General features: G+C 51.2%; 1 protein-coding gene across 16 annotated transcripts in view; it reads left to right on the top strand.

The window, feature by feature from the left end:
- Positions 1 to 14,282, top strand: part of PMCA (plasma membrane calcium-transporting ATPase 3) — a 489,190-nt gene that overhangs the window by 201,448 nt on the left and 273,460 nt on the right. Inside the window, exon 3 of one of the 16 annotated variants that reach the window (XM_084603080.1) lies at positions 12,481 to 12,519. The exons of the other annotated variants lie outside the window; for them this stretch is intronic. The gene's annotated coding sequence lies outside the window, so the exon portion shown is untranslated. The remainder of the gene's footprint in view (positions 1 to 12,480; positions 12,520 to 14,282) is intronic. 16 annotated transcript variants of the gene reach the window in all.

Below are 14,282 nucleotides of genomic sequence, written 5' to 3'. Positions count from 1 at the left end.
TTCCCACCAGATGTTGCACCTCGGTCAGGCCTGGCTCGTTTCACCGACCACGGTCACTGCTTGGTCGTCCTCGTCTCTCCGCTTTCCGCTGTTCACCAGTTGTTGGACGACGGTATCGCCTGGCTCGTCCCTCCAACCACGATTACGGCTTGGTCGTCGTCATCCCACCGCTGTTCACAATTGTTAGGTTTGGCGCGCGTGGGCCTGGGGTTGCGTACCGCTGCGGCGCGCGGCCCCTCGGTAGCGTTGGCCTGGCGGCTCCGTGGACGGCGGACGGCATCAAAGGTGCCAGCAAAGACGAGGCGTCTTCCAACGAAACAACAACCTTTACTGCAACATCATGAAGAAACGGGCAGTGAAGCTGACCCGGAGAGATTACAGACACTCTCACACAGCTGGTGTCTAGCGTCGTGCCAACGGCGCGTCAAAGTAGTCTCTCTCAGCGGAGTCGGCCGCTGCTTTTTATAGGTTTTCCCGTTCACAGGGAAAGGGTAAACCCTCACAGGAAAGGGAGAGCCAAACATGTTGGTTCACGACGAATGACTCAATCGCAGGTGTTCCGACCTCATCTCCTCCACCTCCTGCAGACAGGAGAGGGCGACGCACTTTCCCTCGAGCTCCAGGCTTGGCCAGCTTTTGCACACACACGCACGCACACACATTTGGCGCGTGGCAGGAACACGCTGAGACTTGTCGACGGGAGGAAGCGTTGCGCGGCCGATGAACGGCGTCGAAATGGCCGATCCGCTCGCGGTTCTGCCTGTTGCTGTGCGGTGGCCGCGTCAGCTGTCCCACTTCTCGGTGGAGAAACGTAACACCGCATGCGCACGAAGCCCAGGCCTGGTGGTGAAAACATATCTACAGATAGGCATAGTCAGCAAGTGGGATGCCTAGACAGGCATTCCATTGGCGTTTGCCGCAGCCAGGGCGCGCTGCGTTAAGGCCTTTTGGGCCTCGAGGGCGCAGCAACCGGACAGGGTTGGGGATAAGGGTGGGTTTTTCTGGCAGGCCCACACCATGTGGTAGTTGTCAGACACCTCCCCACAGTGCGGGCACTGCCCGACAAATTGGGGATCAAAATGTTTAAGAGTGACCGGGCACAACATTGTATTGGTCAGCAGGTGCAGGAGCACCCGCTCGTTAGCATTCCCCAGCCCTTTGCACAGGGTAGGGAGAGTTTGGTGCGTTGTCTGTAATATTCACTTAATTCTTTAAATTTGTAAGCTGGGTTGAAATCACAGTCCTGGTCCGCGTCGGATCCCGTGAGAAATGCTCGGAGAGAGAGCGCGCGGGCGGCGTCGTCGGCTGCCTCATTCCCTTGGAGACCTTGGTGACCTGGAGCCCAAACGAGAGATCAGTACGCGGGATCCGAATTTCGACTACAATTTTGGTAGGTGCGGCAAGCTATAGAAGAGCAGTCCACCCCTGCTGGACGCTCCGACAAGCCCCTCGCGAGTAGGGTATTATGTATTTGGAGGAGGAGCCAGAGGCTGCGAGGGCTATGGCAACCTTGTGCGTGGGTCGGTGGCCTTTAACATGAGGCCGTCTACTGTTTTGCCCTTGTGGATGACCGCGGTTGTGTACCACCCCCTAGCGTTCGGGCTGGAGACGTCCACGTAGAAAACTCCTGGTTTGCTTGCATAATGGCGGTCCAAGGCTTTCGCACTCGCCGTCCATTATGGTCCTCTTTGTACATGTTGGCGGGGAGACATGGAGGGCGCGTCTCCATTTTTCGGGAATGCGACGTCTCTCCTCTGTGAGTTGGGTGTGTTGGATGTGAAGTCGGGCAAGAATACGGCGACGTGACTTTGTTAGACGTGTGTACTGGTTGGTGAGGTGGGCCTTCCGAAGCTCCTTGAAAGTATTCACTACTACCATCGCCATGAGAGGTGGAGACCGGGAGGTCCATTGCTCGTTTCATGATTTTACAGAGGATAACTTCAAGAGTACCCTCCTCCTGTTTCCGTAGGTGAAGGGAGGGAGTCGAATACAATATTTGACTGGTCACGAATGCGTTGGCCAGCCGCGAGGCATATGCGGCCGCCGTCGTCTGCTAGGCTGTTCCTGGAGCTGCGCATAGTTCCCGACCCTTTCCTTCGATCGTAACGGGAATACGCGACGCCGATATTCAGGAGAAGCCACGTGACGCCCAGCTGCAACCAATGCACTCAGCGACTATAACTATCAGAAACCTCTCTTACCAGCTTCGCTGTGATATCAGCTGGGATGCTAGGTAGTGCGGTAACCAAAGGAAAGAGTCGGGGGCTACGCGCAGCTCTAGGAACAGCCAAGCAGACGACGGCCGCCGCGGCCTGGGCTTTGCGCGCATGCGGCAACTCCCGGCGAGTATGCTGATTTTTTTCTGACATAGGGTGCTGAACAAGCGAAAGGTCGATGTTAGCGTGATACCGTTAAGAAATTTGAAGGTTTTACTACGCGAGAACTCTCGTCTTCAACACATTAGCCCACCGTTTTTCGATGTTCAGATTTCACCTGGCCAACACTTATCACCTATAAGAGATTGTGCACTGGTGGAGGCTAAACAAACACCCCAACACGTAAAACTCAACGCGAAACATGCAAAACTAACCGCTAGGCAAACCAAGCAAAGAGCGTCAGGCGCGAGTTCGCTCTTATCGAACTGCGCACCAACCCACGAGCCCTTGTTGAGCCATAACTGAGCACATAGGCCTTCCCTTCACAACCGCGCAAGTCAGAGTGCTGAGCTGAACTGCTTGAAATGCAGCGTATAGTTTCCAAGCAGACAACATATCTCGCCTTGCCTTTTCTGGAAGCTTCCGGGATGTCACGAACTCGCAGGCCGATGACGTGCGCAGCGGCGCCTGTTCACGAAGTTCCGCTTCGAAGGCCAGGAAAGCCGTAAGCAGTCTGTCCTCACGATCCAAACCCATCCGCAGTATGATTCAGTCTGCGCCGGCGGCACCCGCGCATGCAACAATTTAACCATTTTGTGGTGCTGTTATCAGTCGTGCCAGATTTGGCCGAGTGTCCGCTCCAAATGGTTGCGAGAATTGTGTAATGCAGCAACTGGCCACCTTCTTGCCCGTCTACAGGTGCTCGAAAACGGCTGCTGACGCAGTCGATGCATTGACCTTGCGCAGTCTCCGGGATCACCTCTTTGTCTCTGCAGTTCATGTAAGGATGAGCTGTGCAAAATACGCAGGGTTATGTTGAATTCATTGCGCCAGAAAATCCAGCGTCGCCGAGGCAAAGATCTCTGGCGTGACTCTGTATAGGTGACAACTAACTTACACTAATGAGTACGTGTGAGATAAAGATTAAACTATAGGGAGTATTCATTAAGGTATAGCAGCAAAGAGCGCAAACGAGGATCCTCAGCGGAAACCGGCAGAACGCTGCCCCGCCATACACAAGTATTGTTGCTCCCATCGGTGTAGCTGTCGTAATTGTTCGAGGTGGACGGGCTTCCGTCCCGCCGCCACTCCGCGACCCGCGGAGGGCACAAAGGCACAAAAGACGGGGACGACACAGGGTTCATACTCGAATGCTATTTATTGCCCTTGCAAATAGCATGCCAGCTAGCTATACACCAACAAGGTTTTCCTTGGAAGGGCAAGGCTACGTAAGAAGGACTTTTACCGGCTGGGGAATGGGGGTGCGACTTCGGCGGCGGACATTTGCACGCTCCGTGAATATGGCGGCCGGGATGTGCGCGCCGCATTCTTCGGACAAAGCCATACCATGGTGTTTGCCGCGGGAGGCGGCGAGAGCGTGCGGTATTTACCAGTCACTTCGCCGTTGGGAACCAGAAGACGGGCAGTCGTGCACGACGGGTCCTGCCGTGTGCGCCACGTACTGCGTCCCTGCTATCCCTCGGCATTTGCCAGGAGAGGCGGCGGGAGACGGCCGTTCGCGTTTCCGGCTGGATCCAGAAACTCCCCCTCGTCTTCTCGTGGGAACCCGCTTAGACGTCTTGAGCCCTGTATACATGGACTCGACAAAGACGGGTCGAGTAAGCCTGTCGAGTAAAAAACCAGTTGTCGGGTTCATGTATACCCAGTCGGGTCGAGTAAAATAGCCGAGGAGCGGGTCGCGTTAACTCGCTTGCAGGAGGTAGGTTAACTCGCTTGATCGCGCCTGTCTAAAAGCATGTAGACACTGTCGAGTCAGCAAGTCGAGTTATGGCGAACTCTGGGATTAAAAAGCAACCGGAGCGGCGATGAGCGTCAGCGAAGTTGAATGCTTTTTAGCCCTCATCAATGATAAAAAATAATAATCGAAGCTCTCAATAGTAAAAGGCAACGGAATCAAATACGAGTAAGAAACTTGCACAATAACTACAAATCTCGACGCTACGCGCCGCTGCGATACTTACTCGCTAGAAAGCGAGTTCGTGTAGACACCAATCGGGTCGAGTAATGGTGACCTCACTTAATCGACGCTTACTCGACCCGGTGCTGTCGAGTCCATGTATACAAGGCTTTGGTGGCGCACCCTTCGCTGATTCTCCTTCCTCCAAGGGGAGGTATTTACCTCCTCTCCCAGCCGGTGCAGCCACGGGGCGAAGGGGGAGACAACTGGTTTTCCACATAATACAGAGCAGAAAACCAGAGCCGGTACAAAGCGCTGTGATCGAGAAGCAAGCCTCTCCATTTCGTATTGTCATCGAACCTTGTCACTTTCTGCTTTTAACGCGATAGCGTTAAAGACCTGCTGGCAAGACCGGGCACTGGTCACGTGACATGGCCGATTTGGTAGGAGCTGCCAACTCAGACTAGAGGGAAATCGGACCCTTGCATTCTGGGTCACGCTGTTATCATTCAGCAGGTTTGATTCAGTGACGTAATAACTTCAGGATAGCACGAGGCAATGTGGCCCGCCTTGCTTTAGTACTAACTATGTAAAGAGCGAAATGAATTTACAGTTGTTTGTACTATTTTTTTTTTAACAACTGCTGGACAACTTTCGATCTTGCCCGAATCTTCTATTTTCCTTATTTTTTTTTTCTCTTCAACGGGTGTTTCTCACTGGGTGTAGTTTACTCTGGCCTTGAAGTTTGCAGCACAGCTGCGTTGTTTGAAACAATATTCTTTTTTCTTTGTTTTTCTTTTTCAGGCAGTGTTTTGCGATCAGCCGTTTCGTGTTTTATTGCTCGAATTTCCTTTATCCGCCTCAATAAGCGGGATATTAATTACACGCCTCCGTGGTTTCTGGTTTTCTCGACTCGTTTTCACCGTTGGGAGCTGGTGTGTGTGTGTGTGTGTGTGTGTGTGTGTGTGTGTGTGTGTGTGTGTGTGTGTGTGTGTGTGTGTGTGTGTGTGTGTGTGTGTGTGTGTGTGTGTGTGTGTGTGTGTGTGTGTGTGTGTGTGTGTGTGTGTGTGTGTGTGTGTGTGTGTGTGTGTGTGTGTGTGTGTGTGTGTGTGTTGCTTGGCACAGGAACGAGTCGTAAATGCCAGACGTAATGAACCGTAAATGAAACTGTCGCTTCAACCGATTTCGCATGCTCGCTGGCTCACTTCTTGAGTGGCGCAAAGTTTACACAATCACATCATCAACATTCTTGCGTGCATGTTAGGCCCTTACTTAACTGTGACGCATTGTGAGGCAGAGTGTTTTGCAATTCTTGCAAAATTGTGCTTAAGTTGAATAAGGACATTGCTCCGTTCTTCATTATGGCTCGTAACGTTAGTGCCCTTATCACGTTGATCTTTGCCCCCTTTTCTTTCTCATTTGTTTTCAAGTATAAATGTTTGGTGCTCATCGCGGATTTGATAGCACCAGAGATGCCGGCATTAGATTCGGTGGATTGACCATCATGCAGGTTCCCATGAAAGCATATGTATGTACACATGCGTACTGGCATGGTTGTTAAAATGTTTTCAGACCACAAAATGTGACATGGGGCGCATACAGTCGGGCACTTGCGACGCCCATCGGAGCTCAATATATCCGCAGAGGGCAGAAGAATCTCTCTCGCCCCTGAGAGGCTTTATTCGGTTTTGTTGCCGTGTCAGGATATACTTCCGATGAGAAGACCCCGTGGCCTGGGAACTCTTCAGCAACCCTGTATGTTTACCCACCCATCTTGACGCACACACATGTGGCGGCTTCATTCTGTGACTGAGACGGAAATCCTTTGGCTTCGAGACTTTTGACCAAAACTGTACACACCTGTGCCAGTATGTACGCCACAACTGCTATATCAGACAGCGAGGAACGAAACAAACTGCAGTGTCCTTATTCCCAGTCTATTACCACACGCAAAATAATGAAACAATACCTGTCCATTTAGCTTATCGTTAACGGCAGCAGGCCGAATAAGGGAGGTTATAAATAAGAGCGCCCCTTTGGTGTCAGCTGGTCAAGAGTGTCCTGATAGCTCCGTGGTCTCTTTTCTATCGGTATCGCCGTCATCCAGCCATTCCACTCGCTCAGCGTCTCGCGGCTGAATAGCGGCTGGGCTAAAATTGCCTGCATCGGGAACAGCGGAAGATGAAGCCGGGACAATTTGCTACAAGTAGAGCGCTAACGACTTGGCGGTGATATTTCGGGCGCTCGCATTTCGTCCGGGGCATCTCCGCCAGGCGGAAGCCACAACGTGATGGCGGTCGCGCTTTCGGGTTCTTGCTTTTTTTTTCTGCTTCAATTCAGTACCGCTGCTCGAGCCTATACTAGACGCGCACATTGCATTGCATATATGCCGACCAGATTCGGGCTTCTAAAAAAGGACGGTCAACACGACTTCATTGTATCTTCTTTCTTCGTAGTAAAAATCTATTCTGCGGCACTTTAATATTTAAATCTTTGCGCGACATCAGTTAATGCATTTATTTGCTGGGTCGTCGAACTTTAAAAATTTTCCGCCACTAGATTCACTCATGACGTCATGGCATGACCAAGATGGACCACGTGACCATTATTTCGAAGCGACTAGCGGCGTAACCTAACGTCAGGGATCCACGCGGGAAAACCGCCACGACGTCACCGCAATTTTCTCGCGAAAGCACTCGTTGATGGCGACACAACTGTAATTCGTTTTTAGCAGCGATGCTGTTTAAGCCGGAGGCTGTTCCGCGTATCGTGCGCAGCTCAACGTGTTCGCAGTAATGACGTCACCACGTCCGGACGTGACGTCATGACCGGATGGGACTTGATCGTGCGTCACATCTGGTCATATGGAATAATCTGAGGTGACGTCATCATGATGTGACTCCCCATCATGACCGACGATTTCACTCGGCGAGAGTTGCTGGAGCACGTAATAGAGACGAGATTAACGTGCTTCATGGAGCAAAACAACCTGTGGCCGCACGAAATGGTCGGTTTCCGACCACTTATGTGCACGCAGGACGTAATGCTCCGACTAAAGCATGATACCATAGACTCGCGATCGAGAGACGCCAAAGTGATCCTGGGCCTAGACCTCACCAAAGCCTTCGACAATGTCAGGCACGAGGCTATCCTCGAAGGGCTCGAAGTGCTCGGAGTAGGGTAGAAAACGTACAACTACATAAAATACTTCTTATCGGGCAGAAAAGCCTGCATGATATTTCAAAATTTAGAATCTGCTACGATAGAGTTAGGAAGCAAAGGCACGCCGCAGGGCTCAGTGCTATCGCCTTTCCTATTCAACGTGGCGATGAGAGGCCTCCCGGGTAAACTTAACCAAATAAAGGGGCTAAATTTTAGCATGTATGCGGACTATCAACCTCTGGATTAACCATGGAAGCGATGCGAGTACGGAGGAACGCCTGCAGGCAGCGACAGACATCATTGTCAATTACGCGGCTAAAATGGGACTCACGCCTGTTCATCCCGGTGTGGAGGGGGCCAGCTCGGTCATTCATCTCGCGAGCGATAGAATTTGCCGCCTCATTTCCAGGGCGCCCCGCGTGAGCCGGAACCCAAAAGAGTTGGATAGATAGGGAAGGGGGGGGGGGGGTGCTTTAGGATATCGAGCGCAGAGGAAGAGATTCTACCCTTTGCAAAGTTGCGGACTGCGGTCTTAGAGCCGCTAAATATGAAAAGGGCTGGTGTGCTGGCAATGGCGAGGGCGATGGCTGCTTCCTCTGCGGCAGTGGAGGTGAGAGCATGGATAGTGGCGACGGAGAGGGGGGTTCGTGTATTAGAAACAGTGGCCAATGCATAGGCGGGATGCGAGAGGTAGGGTGCCGCATCAACATACACGGTGTCAGACAGTGTACCGTACTGGCACCAGAGGGTGGAGGCTCGGGCAGATCGGCGAGCGGAATGATGCTCAGGGTGCATGTTCTTGGGAAGGGGCTTGGCAGTGAGCATGGAGAAGAGGGAGCTGGGCAAGGGATGGGTGACACAGACAGGGTAGACAGGGGTCAAGCGAAGGGAAGTAAGAAGGGCTCTGCCAGTGGTGGTGCGAGATAAACGATCGAGTGTTGCAACGCGATGGGCCTCCACAAGTTCTGAAAGAGTATTGTGGACGCCCACCGCCAGTAAACGAGAAGTGGGGGTGGAAGTGGGAAGCCTGAGAGGCGACTTAAAGGTTTGGCGGATGAGACAGTTGACCTTGTCTTCCTCGGCACGAGACAGAAAGAGGTAGGGGAGTAGACAAGGCGGCTTAGCACAAAGGCCTGAACAAGACGACGGAGGTCGTGCTCGCGCATGCCGTAGTGTCGGTTAGCGACCCGTCAGATCAGCCGTACCGTTTGCTGGACGGTGGTAGTAAGGCGGGAAAGGACAGTAGTGCGTTTGCCATTGGATTGGAGAAAGAGACCGAGACTACGGATGCAAGAGACAGAAGGGATGGGATGTCAGTCGATAGTGACATTAAGGTTAGGAGATGAGGTTGGAACTATGCCTCGAGCCAGGAAGAGCAGGAGCTCCGACTTGGACGGGGAACAAGCTATAGCCCGACCGTGCGAGCATAATCGGCGACCGTTTTAGCGCCCGCCTGGAGAGCGGCTTCCATCTTTCAAAGATTGCCGGTAGTCACCCAGAGGGTGATATCAGCGTAGAAAGCATGGGAGAGGTTAGGAATGGTAGCTAGAGCACGCGCCATACGGAAAAGGGTGATCTTGAAGAGAAGGGGAGAGAGAACAGAACCCTGGGGGGTATCTCGATTTCCAAGAAGGAAAGCGGGAGAGGATAGGGTGCCGAATGAGATCTCATCCGTGCGATGGGCAAGAAAAGCCTTGATGTAACCATGGATCCGGGAACCCACGTTAAGGGTAGAAAGGGCATCTAGGATGGCGGTATGGAAGACATTGTCAAATGCTTTCGTCAAGTCCAGTGCCATGATCGCGCGAGTGCGCTTGGCGTGAAGAGGGTGAAGGACCTCTTCGGAGAGCTGGAGCATGACATCCTGTGTAGAGAGGGATGGGCGAAAGCCGAACATGGAATCGGGGAAAAGATGGTTGTCCTCGAGGAAGCGGTCTAGAACGACGTGCTCAAAGAGCTTACCGAGACAAGAGGTGAGGAAAATAGGACGGAAATTTTGAATGTCTATGGGTTTGCCGAGCTTGGGGATGAAGGTTACCTTAGCGTGGGTCCACTCAGAAGGCAGAGTGCCTTCGTGCCAATGTTTGTTAAAGAGGTCCGTAATGGCCTCTAGGGATGATGTGTCCAGGTTACGGAGGGCCTTGTTAGATTCCGATTTCCTTCTTGCACTCCGAGATCGCTATCTCTGCACTTCTCCGCCCCCCCCCCCTCCCTTTCTACATCGGTACCATTAATTCTGCGCTTGACATATCACTTTGGGAGAGGTTTGTGCGGTGCTACATAAGCTCCGTACCACTGTCGCCGGAGCGATGAAAAGCGTAGGTGGCGCTGTCAGTCGTAGGAGCGTACCCAATAACAGCTGCGACCTAGAACTGCGGCTATACGTATTACTTATATATAATCATCTGGAGAAAGAGCTTTCAATGTAGCTGCGACGTCCTCGAACCTTCTCTCGTGATCCAAGCGGTCAAGCTCATTAATCGGAAAGGGCGCGCAGTGAGCAAAAAAAAAAAAAAACAGCGAAAAAGAGACGTTCAGTTTGGAAGGGGGGGAGGGGGTGCACAGGAGCCAAAGCAGACGAATGGAGCTGTGACTGCGCTATCTGAAGACCTGTGTTATCCTGCTTGACCAACCATCAACAACATATCAAAGTGCGACAGAGAAGCAATGCGACGCAACGAAATTAACGCAGGACACGAGCTGCATAAGCAGACGTCCCAAGCGTCCTGTGGACACCTTAACCGCGCCGTAAGGGAAGGGAGGAAGGTGGGAGTGAAAGTGGAAAGAGAGAAAGGGGAGCCGTAGTGGAGGGCTACAGAGTAATTTCGACCACCTGGGGATATTTAACGTGCGCTTGAAAGCTACATTCGGCTACCAGTCGAGCATTTCGCTGTGGAACCGCTCTGAAATGTGTGGAATGCGCCGCGGAGAGGAGGAGCAGGTGCGAGGAGGTGACAGACTGCGTTGTCGAGTGCGGGCTTTGAGTGCGGCCGCCGCTGCCGCGCGCGACGTCACGCGGATGCCACGCGCTAGCTATGCACATAACTGCGCATGCGCAACTGCGTGTATAAACGAAGGCGAAACACGGCGGCCGCAGCTCAGTCGTTTCGTATGGAGAAGGAGAGTCGGGCCGCTGTGGAAGAGGCGTTGCCTTGCCGTAGACAACCGTTGTCCGTAGGCGTTGCGTTGTCCGTAGACAACCAGCCAGGGCCATGTACCCAGCGCTACAGAGACTGCGTCTTCTATTGTGGAAGTATCTCTCTGATCAACTGGCCAGAGATGGAGAGGCGCGGTTTCTGCAGCGCTGGCACACCCGTTTCTTCGTCGTTCGGGACGGCAGGCTTGTTATGCCAGCTTTGTCATACTAGCCCCCCCCCCCCCCCCCTCTTTTGTTACGTACCTCAAATCATGAGGAAGTGTATTGCCATATAAGATTTAATCATCTGTCATTAAGTTTCTCATTGTAATTTATTTTGAGCATGTGTTCTGTGGGTAGAACACGGAATAACTATTAATATGTGATTGTTGCTAGTATCGCACCATTCATTGTCCTCCCATGCATGTACTACAGTGCGTGTGTGTATATATACAAGTACCTATGTGTGTGGAAGACAATAAATTCCCTCTACTGCTCAGCGGCAGTATCGACAGGAGGCGTTCAATTCATCTGATCCAGCAGTTGAGGCCTGGCAATTGGCCATTCATCAGAAAAAGAATGAATACCCAAAGGCCAAGCTAGCAGCCTGAGAGAAGAACGTCTCGCCAAGCGGAGACGCCAGGATGCAAAGCGTAGCCGGCGGCGCGTAGCAGCTCAGATGGAGCCTTCGGAAGATCAAGGGGAACCGCCAACAGCGACGGAAGAGAATGTGAAGGCCCGTCGGGAATTGACCATACCATTCGACTGTCAGAAACTTCATCTGCGACTCGAACATTTGAAGCAGACTTCGTAAACAATACGTTTGGGCACATGTGCAGTGTCTGTGAAGGACTGTGGCCGCGTGGGACTATACTGATCATGTCTTTCTTTCTGTGCATGAAATAAAACAAAATGTGATGTGTGAATGCCTCTTCATTGCTAATCAATATAAGCACAACAATAGGCTCGGCAACTTGCAGAAACCAGAGGAAAGTAGCTCTCGCTACCCTGGCGTTGCCGAGCTAAGCCAGTTTTATCGCTTAGTGGAGCTTATTTCGATAAGCCGCTAATTTACAGACATAGGCAGGACTTTGTGGGGGACAAAGACACTCTGGACGAAACGCTACTATCGAGAGCTTATTTTTGGAATAGAACATTAGGTTATTTACGCTATTCGAAGACACGTCATGTGCAGGGAGGTATAAAACTGCAAAGATTTTGCGGACACACTTGACCTTTTTTGGTTCTGTTCTTCTCATTTGCCTCTAAACAAAGTTGGGAGATATGTTTCACGAATAAATTAGGACGGAACTGCTAAAAATGCAAATTAAGTGGAACTTGCCAGCTTAGGGGAACCAAAGTGTATCTCGAGACTTGCCTGTCTAGCGCGACCTGCATTCTACTGCTCTCGGATAAATTACTTTCTACTGCGCGAGAAACAAACGAGCTTGTCCGTCTTACTAGAAATTTTGGACACACTACAGATCTCAGAGAACGAAGGGCTGTGTTAAAGATGTGAGCACTAGGGTACTGATTTCTCTTGATGTTCCGAAAGCGCTCATATAGTCCTGTGCAGAGCCACTGCCGGACTCGAGCGCCGGCGGTGGCGAAGCGGCGACGCCTGAGTCCAGCCGTGGCAGCGCTTGAGGGAATTTTCTTTCTATGATAGTTTATAAAACAGCAGTGGTAACATCCCTTCATAACAGAACGCTGGCTTGTTTCTGTGATTTTGACTTGTTCCTGGCTACACCCGCTCCTCCCCTCCTGCCGCTTTTTTCGGAGTCCTTAAAGCACAGTAGAGAAGCCAGCATTGTATTCATTTTGCATTCTGGTGGTTGAAACGTTCGTTTTGAACCAGTGTAAGTGAATCACCGTCGTGCCTCGTGCAGGTACACACTGATGGGGATGACTCTTGCGATGGTCTTTCGGTGAGTGCCTTCCTGCTTCTTTTCTCGTAGTGGTGAGAGGCCGTATCGGCTGGGACGATGCCCCGACCACTCATCACGTAGCAGGCGTGCAACTTTCGCTAGACAGACACTAGACACGGTGTGCGATGCGAACCTTGTGGAGCGGTCGTGTCGAGAAATGCCGATAAATATCTCCTGGAAAGTGGCTCAGGCGGTCGCGAAGCGAAAAGAACATTATAACATGAGGATGCAAACTTGAAGAAGCGTAGGAAAGTGCGACTAATTTCCGAATGAAGCTGACCGGAATTGCTGTACTGATGGTGAGTTTCCAAATATAGGCGGTCCGATGTTTGGCGACATCATTTGCGGTGTTGCTAACCAGCAAGTATAGCTAAAGCGTTGAGCTGGCCCTGAGTGCATAAATCTGTGCACTTAAGTTCACACTTAATGGCTTGCATTTATGCCATTTAGTATGCGACTTTGACATATGTTGAAATTTTATTGCAGACAAAAAGTCGATATGTTCCATCTAAGGCCGACATCTTTAAAGATACGTCAGCATGAGAAGTGCTTCTGATATTTAGTTGTGTTTAGTCAAAGGTGGCACCCTAATTCCCTACTTAAACGCGAATCGGGACTTAGTGACTGGGATTCCTCTCGCAGTTGAGTGAGCGCCGTGCGCACACTGCTAGCAGTGCCGATTTTCATGGCTCATCGTCAGACAATACTATCAGACTTCCCGCTTGGCTTTCTGAGCTGAACGTTGTCCGTCTAATAACTTGATAGAGGGAATACCATTTGTTAAAGTAAACGATTACAAAGTGTCACGTTATATAACGATAATATCTCCGTATGCGAAGCGGCATTCAGCGTCCGTCGCATTTAACTCAAAAGTTGCCGCTTGTGTTTGTTTGTTTACCCATCGAAGTTCCGAACTTTTGTGCAACGGAATGGTGTGCCCAGACCGCAAGCGGTATCCATCTCGCGTTTCTTATTACCGGGACTGTGGCGTCAACTCTTGGTGTTTATCGGCAAACAAGGACAAAAGAAAACCGCGTCCGAAATTTCGTTCAGGAAACGCCTCCGGCAGCGGCGAATCAAGACTAAACGATCGCGCGAGTGAGTATGTGCTTCGCCTTTTCCGCTCATCCTCGCTGCCTTTTTTTTTTCGTTGTGTTGTTTTGTGAGCGGGCGATTCGAAAATTGAAAACATGGCCGGAGAGAGTGGTCATCGCGTCAAGAAGGTTCAGGCTTGTGAGACGCGTATTGACGGCGGCCTGCGATCGATACTTCATTTCGTGGTTCTCTTGAAGGCACTCGAGAAGACCCGAACGTTTACATGCGTCACGTGCTTTCGTTTTCCGATGCTTTTGACTCGTTATTCCTCGCAAACACCGTCGTTTCGCTTCTAATCAGACGCGACTTCAATGGCGTTTTTTTCTCTCGTCTTTGCGTACGAAAGCTAACCGCGTGCTATATAAATAGTCAAGTTCGTTGTACCATATCACTGCGGGAGGCTTGTGTGTATTTATTTATTTCAAAGGTTTTTCACCTTCAGAGTTTTGTTTTCTTCCATGAAAGGTGTCTGCATTTTCAGTCGAGCCGTACCTTTTGTTTTGTGGTGGGAATACACTTTGCCAGTCATGCAACTCTCATTGATACTGATGACGTCCATAGCTGAATGCTTACGCGCATTTTCCAGCTGCACACTTCAGCCGTATGCTTCTATACCGTAGTTGCAAGCTGAAGTGGCCCAGCCTATGCCGGTCGCAGTTGCAAGTGTA

The sequence above is a fragment of the Amblyomma maculatum genome, chromosome 1, assembly GCF_055883805.1.
Source record: "Amblyomma maculatum isolate TAMU_Amacu chromosome 1, ASM5588380v1, whole genome shotgun sequence".
Lineage (NCBI taxonomy): Eukaryota > Metazoa > Arthropoda > Arachnida > Ixodida > Ixodidae > Amblyomma > Amblyomma maculatum.
The sequence above is the reverse complement of the archived record's forward strand: the minus strand, read 5'-3'. Positions and strand labels throughout refer to the sequence as shown.